The following is a 12,677-nucleotide window of genomic DNA, read 5'->3' on the forward strand; positions in this document are numbered from 1 at the left end:
CAACCCCAGCCCTCGCGACATAGCGAAACCAGTGCCTTGCGTGCATAACTACACTCTTGAAATACCATGGGCGCAGGGGAAGGGGCACAATAACGACAAACCCAAAATACGGCTTAAAACGTACTAGGGGCTGCCGAATTCTTTTTTTAATTTTCTCTTACTTTCAGGACTCCATACTTCGGATCACCTGGTCGACAATTCAACTGCCGCACAAATGATGCAAGATCCAGGGTAGCAGACAAGCCATGCCGCATTATGGAACTCCCAGGTGGTCTCTGTTACAAGCAGTATACCTATTTTGGCATACAATTCTGTGGCCTGCTCCTGGCCAGGACATGTTAAATAGCCCAATATCTTTTGCTTATCGCACTACTTGTATCGTTCTGCTTTGATAGCAGCCTTTCTATTAACAATGCATAGCTTTTTGTCTATTTTTTTGCATTATCCTACTTTCATACATATGTTTATTAAATGACATGTTGCACCCGTACACCATGGTACGGCAAACACGCCAGGGGCTCCAGTACCCCTCAATATGGTGTGAGAAGCCCGTACACTTTCACAAGTGCGGCACCCCGAACTTATAGCACTATATGCATCGGCTCCGAATCATGATTTGGGTCAATAGTTGGGTTTGCCCGGCTCCTATGTTTTGGTGCCTTACGTTCCGCTATATTAGCTAAGGTAGCACTAGGAGAACCACTGCGATTGTGCCCCAGTTGAGCTGGGTTAAGCACCTCAGTGGAGAAAGCTAAAACTGACTGTCATGATGAGGCGAGAGACCGGTCGTTGTTCGAGAGGTTTTTCGAGTCCCTAAAGACTTATGCCGCTTCGAGTGAGGAGCCGGCTTTGTCCGGCCAAGGCGTGGATAGCGCCCCGAACTCGGTCTTCCGACCTAGGGGCTTCGCCGAAATTTAAAATTATAGAGTTCTATGGCTAAGTGAGAGTGTTCAAGCATTATAGTCCGATTGCCTGGTTCGTTGTGCTGAGCGCCTCCCTCGAAGGACCCAACTATGGGAAAAGGAGCGCTCAGGTTTATCCCGAACAGCCCAGCACTAGTGGCATGGGGGCAGAAGCCGACGACTGGCCATCTCTCAATTTTTTGATAAACGGCCGCACAGAAAGTAATATTTTAAATTCAACAAGCATTGCTTAGCACATATGAACAAGTTTTCAGCGCACAGGATAAACACGATCGAGTTCATTCAAAAATTACATCCTTGGTACACTCATCCGCCAAAAGGCGGGCACCCGCAAGAACATCCTTATAGTAGTTCTCGGGCTTGCGATGCTCCTTCCCCAGCGGCGGCCCGTCCCTCACAAGCTTCTCACCGTCCAGCTTACCCCAGTGCACCTTTGCACGGGCAAGGGCCCTACGGGCACCTTCGATGCAGACGGAGCGCTTGATGACCTCGAGCCTTGGACAGGCCTCCACCAGCCGCCGCATCAGCCCGAAGTAGCTCCCAAGAAGGGCCTCTCCGGGCCACAGCCGAACTATGAAGCCCTTCATGGCCTGTTCGGCCGCCTTGTGGAGCTCGACCAGCTGTTTCAGCTGGTCGCTCAAGGGCACAGGGTGTCCGGCCTCAGTATACTGAGACCAGAACACCTTCTCCGTCGAGCTGCCCTCTTCAGCTCGGTAGAATGCGGCGACGGCGGATACGCTACGGGGAAGATCTGTGAATGCCCCTGGAGAGCTCCGGATTCGGGTAAGTAACAAGTAGTTACTTTTATATTTCTGCTTTGCATAAAGAATGCCTTACCCGCTGCTATCTTTTTCATCTCCTCCAACTCTTGGAGGGCCTTTTGGGCTTCGGCCTTGGCAGACTTGGCTGTCTCAAGGGCCGCCGCGAGCTCGGACGCTTGTGTCTTTGACACAAGCTCCAAACTCTCATGTTTTTTCATGAGAGCCTAAAGCTCTTGCTGCACCTCGTCGACCCGGGCCTCAAGTTTCTCTCGCTCGGTGCGCTCCACGGCCGCTTTCTTTTCGGCCTCGGACAGCGCCTGCTTGATGGTCGCCACCTCAGTCGTGGCCCCTACAATAAGCAGTACAATCCTGTTATTTTTTGCAATCACGTCTTTTTATAGGCACTTTTTTCTGTAAGGTATTTCTTACCTTCTTTCTCCTCGAGCTGCCGCTTGGCAAGGCCGAGCTCTTGCTCGGTCCGCTCGAGTCCCTGTTTCAGGGCACCCACCTCCGCAGTCAGTGCGGCGGTGGCTAGCAGCGAAGCCTGCATATGCATATTGACTCTTTGTTGTTAGACTCCTGCGAAATTTAATAGATCCTCTATTCGGCTTTTCTTTCCGAACGCCAAACAGAGCATCAGGGGCTACTGTCTATGCGGTTATATTCTTAAATATTTTTTACTTACCTCGAGGCCTGTTAGAAGGCTAGCGCAAGCTTCACTCAGTTTGCTCTTGGCGGACTGAACCTTCTGGATCACCGTACTCATAATAGTACGGTGCTCCTCGTCGATGGAGGCGCCGTCAAGCACCTCCAGCAGATTGTCCGACACCTCCGGTTGGACGGAGGCCGCCAGCTCAGAAGGCTTGCTCCTCTTGGAAGGAGTTCGCCTACCGCGGTCCAGAACTGTTGAAGATTCCGGCACGTTGTCCGGCACAAAGCCGGACTTGGAGCCCTGGGGGGTCTTGTCCCTTTTACTCCTGGAGTCCGGGAGGTCTCCTTGCGGCTCCTCCAGGACCACCTCCTCCTGCCCCGGAGCTCGTTGCGACGCCACTTCGGCATCATCCGCAGTGCGGGGGGAGACAGCGGGCGGAACTGAGTTCACGTCCGATGAATCCAGGGAGCCGCTCGACGACTCGTTGAGTTCGGCCTGGGGCGGGCTGCATAACTATGTTCGACATTAGGGAAGGCTGTGCAACAAAGGAACGTCATGAGTTACTCTGATATCTGAATACTTATGATTTCGCTGGACGCTTGGCCCTATCTGGCCACTCCTCTTCATCCTCTTCGGCATCGGGGGAGTAGTTCGGCGGAGGGGTCTTCCTCTTCCTGGACCCTTCGGCCTCCCCCGTAGGGGCGGCCTTCCTTTTCTTTCCTCCCCCCGCTGGAGGGGGAGAGTGTTCTTCTTCCTCCTCCTCGTTCTCATGGGAGGAGAGCATCTCGGATAGTTGGATGACGAGTCCGACACCACCACATTACGGGTACTCTTTCGAGTCCCCGTGGCCTTCTTCTTCTTGGCCTTCTTCTCCGGCACCACATAAGGCGCCGGAACCAGCAGCTTCACTAGGAGAGCAGGGGCTGGGTCTTCGGGCAAGGGAGCAGGACAGTTAATCGATCCGAACTGCGCCTGCCAAGCCTGTCAAAGGTGAGGGAGTTTAGATCCCGCATAGAGTCAAACTATGAAAAAACTTAACATCCTGTAAAAGGTGAAAATAGCTTACCTCGCTAGCGTGACGGTGCGAGCTGTATCCGCGATCCTCGGAAGCGGATGTGGGAGCCTCGGCGCCATTGGTTAGCACCTTCCAAACGTCTTCATACGTCGTGTCGAAGAGCCGGTTAAGGTTTGGTGCTGCGCCGGGTCGAACTCCCATAGATTAAAGCCCCGTTGTTGACACGGGAGGATCCGGTGGACGAGCATAACCTGGACTACATTGACAAGCTTGATCAGCTTGCTCACCGGGGCCTGGATGCATGTCTGCAATCCGGTCACCTCTTTTTCGTCGCCCCACGACAGGCCCGTCTCTTTCCAGGACATAAGCCGCGTGGGGGGTCCGGATCGAAACTCGGGGGCTGCGATCCATTTCAGATCGCGCGGCTCGGTGATGTAAAACCACCATGATTTCCACCCCTTCAGGGTCTCCATGAAGGAGCCCTCGAGCCATAGGACGTTGGCCATCTTGCCCGCCATGGCGCCTCCGCACTCCACCTGGCTGCCGCGCACCACCTTGGGCTTGACGTTGAAGGTCTTGAGCCAGAGGCCAAAATGGGGACGGATGCAGAGGAAAGCCTCGCACACGACGATAAACGCCAAGATGTTGAGGACGAAGTTCGGTGCTAGATCGTGGAAATCCAGGCCATAGTAGAACATGAGCCCCCGGACAAATGGGTGGAGTGGGAAACCCAGTCCGCGGAGGAAGTGGGGAAGGAATACTACCCTCTCATGGGGCCTTGGGGTGGGGAGAAGCTGCCCTTCCTCAGGAAGCCGGTGCACGATGTCCTTGGACAAGTATCCGGCCTTCCTTAGCTTTTTGACATGGCCCTCCGTGACGGAGGAGACCATCCACTTGCCTCCCGCTCCGGACATTGCTGGAGGAGGTTGAGGTAGGAAGCGCGGGCTTGGGCGCTGGAGCTCGAGTGCGCAGGAGATGGATAGGCAAAGGAGGAAGAAGGCGTAGGTAAAAAGGTGGATCCTTATCCCCTTATATGGGCGGATGCGGTTGTGCGTCCCCACCAGCCTAGTAAAACTCGCTTGCCTCCCAAACGCCATGATAAATGGCGCAGTTGGGTTACCCACGTCCATATTGATGAGAATCCCGTAAAAGGGGGCACACGATCTCTGCTTTGACAAGACGTGCCAAGGAAACCGCCTCGCTAAACGTGCTGAGGTGGAAAAGTAAAAACAATTTGAGTAAAGGACTTGGCTGTAGTGTGATGTCATGCTGCGGAATACGTCAGCAGATTAGATTTGTGTTGATATTATTCTCTCTATGGCAATATGGGGAAACTTATTTTGCAGAGCCGGACACTATCCTTGGTGTTTAAAATCTTCTTGAAGGACTTGGAGGAGGAACCCGCCTTGCAATGCCGAAGACAATCTGCGCGCCGGACTCATCGTCATTGAAGCCTGGTTCAGGGGCTACTGAGGGAGTCCTGGATTAGGGGGTGTTCGAGTAGCCGGACTATACCTTCAGCCGGACTCCAGGACTATACAAGATTGAAGACTTCGTCCCGTGTCCGGATGGGACTTTCCTTGGCGTGGAAGGCAAGCTTGGCGATGCGGATATTCTAGATCTCCTACCATTGTAACCAACTCTGTGTAACCCTAACCCTATCGGGTGTCTATATAAACCGGAGGGTTCTAGTCCGTAGGACAACTTCATCATACAACAATCATACCATAGGCTAGCTTCTAGGGTTTAGCCTCCTTGATCTCGTGGTAGATCTACTCGTGTACTACCCATATCATCAATATTAATCAAGCAGGAGTAGGGTTTTACCTCCATCGAGAGGGCCCGAACCTGGGTAAAAACATCGTGTCCCTTGTCTCCTGTTACCATCCGCCTAGACGCACAGTTCGGGACCCCATACCCGAGATCCGCCGGTTTTGACACCGATAGGAGTTCATCCTCATGCTACCATCCTTGGAGACGAGACCAACATTGATAAGTATCAGCCGGGTTTTGAAAGATGGCGACTCCCTCGTATAAAGTGATAGATCTTATCCCGCAGGTTCTCCAACACACCTTTGCCCCAGAAATTGACCCGGCTGGTCTAATTGACGATGAAGCTGAGTTCTTTGCTCCGGATGGATTTGATTGGTCCAAGCCTAGCTTCCAACCAGTGGATGGAGATGAACTGGCGAGGGACGAGTCATAACCGTCCGAATAATCCAGCCAAGACTAGATGAACTGGCCTTAGCTTGACATCTGCTTAGGAGAAAAACAGTTTTAACCTTTTGTTCTCTCAATGCCTTGTAATAGGTTAGCTTGAAACTGCATGTTTTTCCTATGTCGTCGTGCATATTATGCTGCGTATGACTATTTTATCCGTGATGTCAATATATGCATTATATCCTTTATCACATCTGTAGTGTTTAAATTTGTTCTTGTATGCAAATTATGAAAAAACTTGTCCTGGCAGTTTGTCGCAGGATGGGTCAAAACACACAACACATAACTATGAAATAATCAGGGCTAGATCTAAAGATAAATAAGGCTGGAAAGCCTTTGATTTAAAGGAAAAACACAGATAAGTCTGTTTATGAACGACAATGGCATACATGTGTTCTTTGATTCTGGACTGCCGGCTTATGTGACCCGGACAGTAAGGTTAACAACCCAATCTTTCAGGAGTCAATGCTTCCATATGCCTGATGATTGTTATGCCTTGGAAACTCATTGTCAAATAACCGAGCCAGTTTACATTGAAACCATACTCACAGTTAGATTTGAGACAACAGAAAACCAGTAAAACAAAATAATATGTTTCAAACAATGTAAATCGAGCATTTAAGAAAAATTTGGAGGCTTATGATTCGAATACAATCAGTAAACCGGACCAAAGGGGTTAAGCTAGGATTCGAATACGATCATGTAGCCCCAAGTGGCTTTAGCATTGCGCCGAACAGGAGGGTACCGACAGCTATGTTCTCTTTGGTTCGAATACGATCTATGTTTGAACGGGAAGCCCCCAAATGACCTTGAGAGTTTTTTTAATGACGCTGATTTGAATACGATCAACATCAGACCCAAAAGAGGTTGAGATATGATTCAAATACGATCAGGAAGCCCCCTAGTGAGCTTGCCAGTGTGCCGATCAAAAGGGTACCGACAGCTATGTTCTCTTTGGTTCGAATACGACCTATGTTTGAATAGGAAGCCCCCTAGTGACCATAAGGTTTAATGGCTAGATTCGAATATGATCATGATCCGGGCCGAGAGGTTTAAGCTAGATTCGAATACGATCAGCCCCCAACTGGTCGTTTAGTAATTAGAAAAATAAAGATATGTGATTATGGAGGATGAAAAGGACAGGTCCTACTTTATTACTTATCATAATATATACAACGTCAAAGTATGTACATTATGAGAGCCGGTGGTTCATGTGTAGTAAGGCCGAAGATGAGCAATATTCCACGACCGGCGAGTCTCTTCCTCCGACTTATGTGAGTCTTTGTGCTCTCGAATGTCGATAAGGTAATATGACCCGTTGTTCAAGTTCTTGCTGCCCAGAAAGGGTCCTTCACAAGGTGGGGATACCTTGTGCGCATCAGATTGATCCTGGATGAGCCGGAGCACCAGGTCACCTTCTTGAAAGGTTTTGGACATAACACGGTGTCTATGATAACGGCATAGGTCCTATTGGTAAATGGCTGAGTGAGCCGCTGCCAAGTCTCGCTCTTCATCTAATAAGTCGAGCACGTCTTGACGGGCTTGTTCGTTATCAGCTTCCACATAAGCCGCCATGCGGGTCGAGTCATGATGGATGTCAGTAGGCAGGATTGCTTCTGCTCCATAAACCATGAAGAAAGGCTTATAACCCGTAGATGGTTTTGATGCTCCATAGTACCGAGGGTAACTCCTCTACCCAACAACCCGGCGTCCGTTGTAAAGGAACCATAAGCCGGGGCTTGAGACCTTTTAAGATTTCCTGATTTGCTCTCTCAGCTTGACCATTGGATTGGGGGTGAGCTACTGGCGAAACATCAAGCCGGATATGCTCACGTTGAAAAAATTCCTCCATAACGCCTTTGGACAGATTAGTACCATTGTTAGTGATAATGCTATGTGGAAAGCCAAAACGAAAGATCACCTTTTTCATGAACTTTACCGCCGTGGCTGCATCACACTTACTAACCGGCTCTGCCTCAACCCATTTTGTGAATTTGTCAACTGCTACCAAAAGATGTGTCTTTTTATCCTTGGATCTTTTGAAAGATCCAACCATATCGAGCCCCCAAACTGAAAACGGCCAAATAATTGGAATCATCCGCAATTCTTGAGCCGGCACGTGCACTCGTCGTGCAAACTTTTGACACCCATCACACCTACTGACAAGATCTTCCGCATCAGCGTGAGTTGTTAGCCAGTAAAAACCGTGACGGATAGCTTTGGCCACAGGAGACTTTGAACCGGCTTGATGGCCACAATCTCCTTCATGGATCTCACAAAGAATTTCTTGACCTTCTTCAAGAGAGACACAACGTTGACATGCTCCAGTGACACTGCGATGATACAACTCACCATTGGAAATCATCATTGACTTAGACCGTCGGGTTATCTGTCTAGCCAAGGTCTCGTCCTCTGGCAACTCGCCCCGGGTCATATAAGCCAAATACGGTACTGTCCAATCTGGAATGGCATGAAGAGTCGCCACCAACTGTGCGTCTGGGTCTGGAACGGCCAAGTCTTCCTGTGTAGGCAACTTGACAGAAGGGTTACGCAGAACATCTAAAAAGTGTTAGGTGGCACCGGCTTACGCTGAGATCCCAACCGGCTTAAAGCATATGTCGCTTCGTTTTTTCTGCGGTCAATGTGCTCCACTTAATAACCCTTGAAGTGTCCAACGACAGCATCAACTTCACAGAGATAAGCCACCATTAGAGGATCCTTGGAATCCCACTTGGCTGGTACCTGCTGAGCCACCAAATCTGAGTCGCCAAGGCACCGTACCCGACTGAAACTCATTTCTTTAGCCATTCGAAGACCATGGAGTAAGGCCTCATACTCTACTGCGTTGTTAGTACAAGGAAACATCAATCGCAAAACATAACAAAGCTTGTCACCTCGAGAAGAAGTTAAAACAACTCCAGCCCCTGAGCCTTCCAATTGTCTGGACCGATCGAAATGTATCGTCCAACATGTGTTGTCTGGCTTCTCTTCAGGTATCTGCAACTCCGTCCAATCGTTAATGAAGTCCACCAGTGCTTGAGACTTAATGGCAGTACGTGGCACATACTTTAAATTATGAGACCCAAGCTCAATGGTCCACTTGGCGACTCGTCATGTGGCTTCTCTGTTTTGAATAACATCTCCTAAAGGAGCAGAGCTAACCACCGTGATAGGATGACCCTGAAAGTAATGCTTAAGCTTCCGGCTTGCCATGAACACCCCATAAACAAGCTTCTGCCAATGTGGATATCTTTGCTTGGATTCAATGAGCACCTCACTGACATAGTAAACCGGCCATTGAACCGGATGTTCCTTGCTAGCCTCTTTGCGCTCTACGACAATGGCCACACTGACAACACGTGTGTTAGCAGCCATATATAACAACAGTGGCTCCTTCTCAACCGGAGCAGGAAGAACGGACGGTTCGGTGAGTTGTCTTTTCAGATCTTCAAAGGCAGAATTAGCAGCGTCACTCCAGACAAAATCATCCATCTTCTTCATCATTTGATACAAAGACATAGCCTTCTCACCCAACCGGCTTATGAACCGGCTCAAAGCTACAACGCGACCCGCCAGCTGCCGAACGTCATTGATGCACGCCGGTTTAGCCAAAGATGTAATCGCCTTAATTTTTTCCGGGTTAGCCTCAATGCCTCTGTTAAACACCAAAAAGCCCAAAAGCTTGCTAGCTGGGACTCCAAAAACACACTTGGCCGGGTTAAGCATCATCTTGTAGACCTAGAGGTTATCAAAGGTTTCCTTCAGATCCGCTACCAAGGTTTCCTTCTCTCTGGATTTCACCACTCTATCGTCCATGTAAGCATGAACATTACGCCGAATCTGATTATGAAGGCAGTTCTGCACACACCGCTGGTAAGTCTCCTGGGCACTATTAAGCCCAAAAGGCATAGACACATAGTAGAAGGCTCCAAATGGAGTAATGAAAGTCGTCTTCTCCTGGTCCTTAACTGCCATTTTGATCTAATGATAGGGGTGGTATTGATGCTCCATAGTACCAAGGGTAACTCCTCTACCCAACAACCCGGCGTCCGTTGTAAAGGAACCATAAGCCGGGGCTTGAGACCTTTTAAGATTTCCCGATTTGCTCTCTCAACTTGACCATTGGATTGGGGGTAAGCTACTGACGAAACATCAAGCCGGATATGCTCATGTTGACAAAATTCCTCCATAGCGCCTTTGGACAGATTAGTACCATTGTCAGTGATAATGCTGTGTCGAAAGCCAAAACGAAAGGTCACCTTTTTCATGAACTGAACCGCCGTGGCTGCATCACACTTACTAACTAGCTCTGCCTCAACCCATTTTTTGAATTTGTCAACTACTACCAAAAGATGTGTCTTTTTATCCTTGGATCTTTTGAAAGGTCCAACCATATCGAGCCCCCAAACTGCAAATGGCCAAGTAATCGGAATCATCCGCAATTCCTAGTGAAAGGCATTTGGATCTTTTGAAAGGTCCAACCATATTGAGCCCCCATATCTCCATTCTGGAATTGTCACGACAGATGTCCTAGTGAAAGGACTTAGTCGTAGAGCCATCGCAACTAGGAAGCTTAAAGGGGTTAATCGGGACAAAGGGCACTAGAGGTTTATACTGGTTCGGCCCCTTACGCTGAAGGTAAATCCTAGTCCAGTTGATGTGGTATTGCTAGGTATCGATGACCAAGGAGCGTATATGCTAACTTGGCTCTCGATCTGTTGTTTCTTGCCCTAAACCGCCGCCGAGTCATCCCCTTATATACACGGGTTGACGCCCTGCGGCCTACAGAGTCCCGGCCGGCTCATACAACGTGTCTGGCTCGGTGACTTCTTTTACATGCCTTATTTTACAAGTCTTATTCATACATGATGGTTTACAATTACGGGCCTTAAGCCGCCTCTGGGCTTGGGCCTACTACAAGCCTTATCATGAACCGTTGCCTTGTATACTCGTTAGGCTTCTTTTAAGTAACCCGCCATTTATATTGACCCGGCCCCTCCTGGGTGGGTCATACCTGGTAGTTATATCCCCAACAATGCCCCTAGATAGGCATAATGCATAGATTCAAGTATTGTACATCTTTAGTTTTTGATCCATAGGATGCCCTCATGACTGATTCATATGGTGGCTTAATTCTTGTTCTAGGGAAGTGCTCCACAACCTTTCCTAGTGGTAATTCAAATTTAATATTCCCTTCTTTCGTATCAATCATGGCACCTATAGTGCATAAAAATGGTCTACCAAGTATAATAGGACAAAACAGATTGCAATCAATATCAAGAACAATGAAATCTATGGGCACATAGTTCCTATTTGCAAGAATAAGAACATCGTTAATTCTTCCAGAGGCTTTTTAAGAGTAGAATCCGCCAAGTGCAAATTGAGAGAAAATTCCTTAATATCGGTAAGACCAAGCATATCACATAAAAAATTCCGAATTGTGGAAGCACTAGCACCCAAATCACATAAAGAAAAGCACTCATAAGTTTTAATCTTGACTTTGATAGTAAGTTCCCATTCAACATGTAATTTTCTATGAATTGAGATATCTAATTCCAACTTTTCTTCTAAAGCTTTCATCATGGCATCTACGATATGTTTAGTAAAAGCTTTATTTTGTTCATAAGCATAGGGCGAATTTATCATGGATTGCAACAAAGAAATACATTCAATCAAACAGAAATTATCACAATTAAAGTCTTTGTAATCAAAAAGAGTGGGAACATCACTAGTTAAAGTTTTGACCTCTCCAAACCCGGTTTTATCATTTTCACAGAAAACATTTTCACACTCCGAATTATCGGGATGCCTTCTAGCTAAAGCTGACTCTTCTTCAGTCCCTTTATCATCAATTTTAATTTTACTAAACAAGGAATAAATATAAGAAACACCAATCATTTTAAGATCTTCATCATTTTTATGAAAGCAGCCACTAGAAAACGCTCTTTCTAAAAATTCTCTTTTAGCTCTAAGCATAGCGGTTCTTTTCTAACTTTCATCCATAGATACATATGAAGCTTTAATTGATTCATTGATATCAACCTTACGTGGAAAATTTTTAAACTCATTCAACTTTTCTTCTATCGTAGTATTGAAAGCTTTTTGGGCATTGATATATTTTTTAGTATTATTCCCAAGATCAGAGGGGTTCCTATTATTATTGTAAGAAGAATTACCATAGGAATTACCATCATTATTAGAGGAATTTGCAGGAAAAGGCTTACGATTAAAATTACCTCTATAAGCATTGTTGTTAAAATTGTTTCGCGAGACAAAATTAACATCTACATAATAACTATTTTGCTCAATCAAAGTAGACAAAGGCACATCATTAAGATCAATAAGAGTAGTTTCATTAGCAACCAATTTCATAAGAGAATCAACTTTTTTACTCAATGTACTAATTTCTTCAATTGAATTAACCCTTTTACTAGCAAGTGCTCTTTCCGTATGCCATTGCAAATAATTTGCCATAATATTATCAAATAATTTAGTAGCTTGACCAAAAGTAATCTCCGTAAAAAATACGAACTGTGGCGGAATCTAAAAGATTTCTAGAAACAAAATTCAATCCTGCATAACAAATTTGTATCATCATCCAAACATTTAAACCATGAGTAGGACAATTTCTTAGCATCAATTTCATTCTTTCCCAAGATAGTGCAACATGTTCATGCTCAATTTGCTTAAAATTCATGATCTGAGTTCTAAGGAAATAATTTTCGTGGGCGGAAAAAATATATTAATAAAAGCGTCTTTGCACTTATCCCAAGAATCAATACTATTGCGAGGCAAAGAGGAAAACCAATTTTTTGCACGATCCCTCAAAGAAAATGGAAATAATTTGAAATTCACAATATCATTGTCCACATATTTTTTCTTTTGCATATGACACAATTATATGAATGTGTTTAGATGGGACGCGGCATCCTCATTAGGAGTACTGGAAAATTGTTCTTTCATAACAAGATTCAACAAAGCGGCACTAATATCACAAGATTCCGCACTGGTGGCAAGAGGAGCAATCGGAGTGCTAATAAAATCATTATCATTGGTATTAAAAAAATCACACAATTTGGTTTTTTCTTGAGACGTCGTAACAACGC

Source organism: Triticum urartu, chromosome 2A (assembly GCF_056163025.1).
Source record: "Triticum urartu cultivar PI428250 chromosome 2A, HENAU_Tu73, whole genome shotgun sequence".
In the NCBI taxonomy this organism is placed as follows: Eukaryota; Viridiplantae; Streptophyta; class Magnoliopsida; order Poales; family Poaceae; genus Triticum; species Triticum urartu.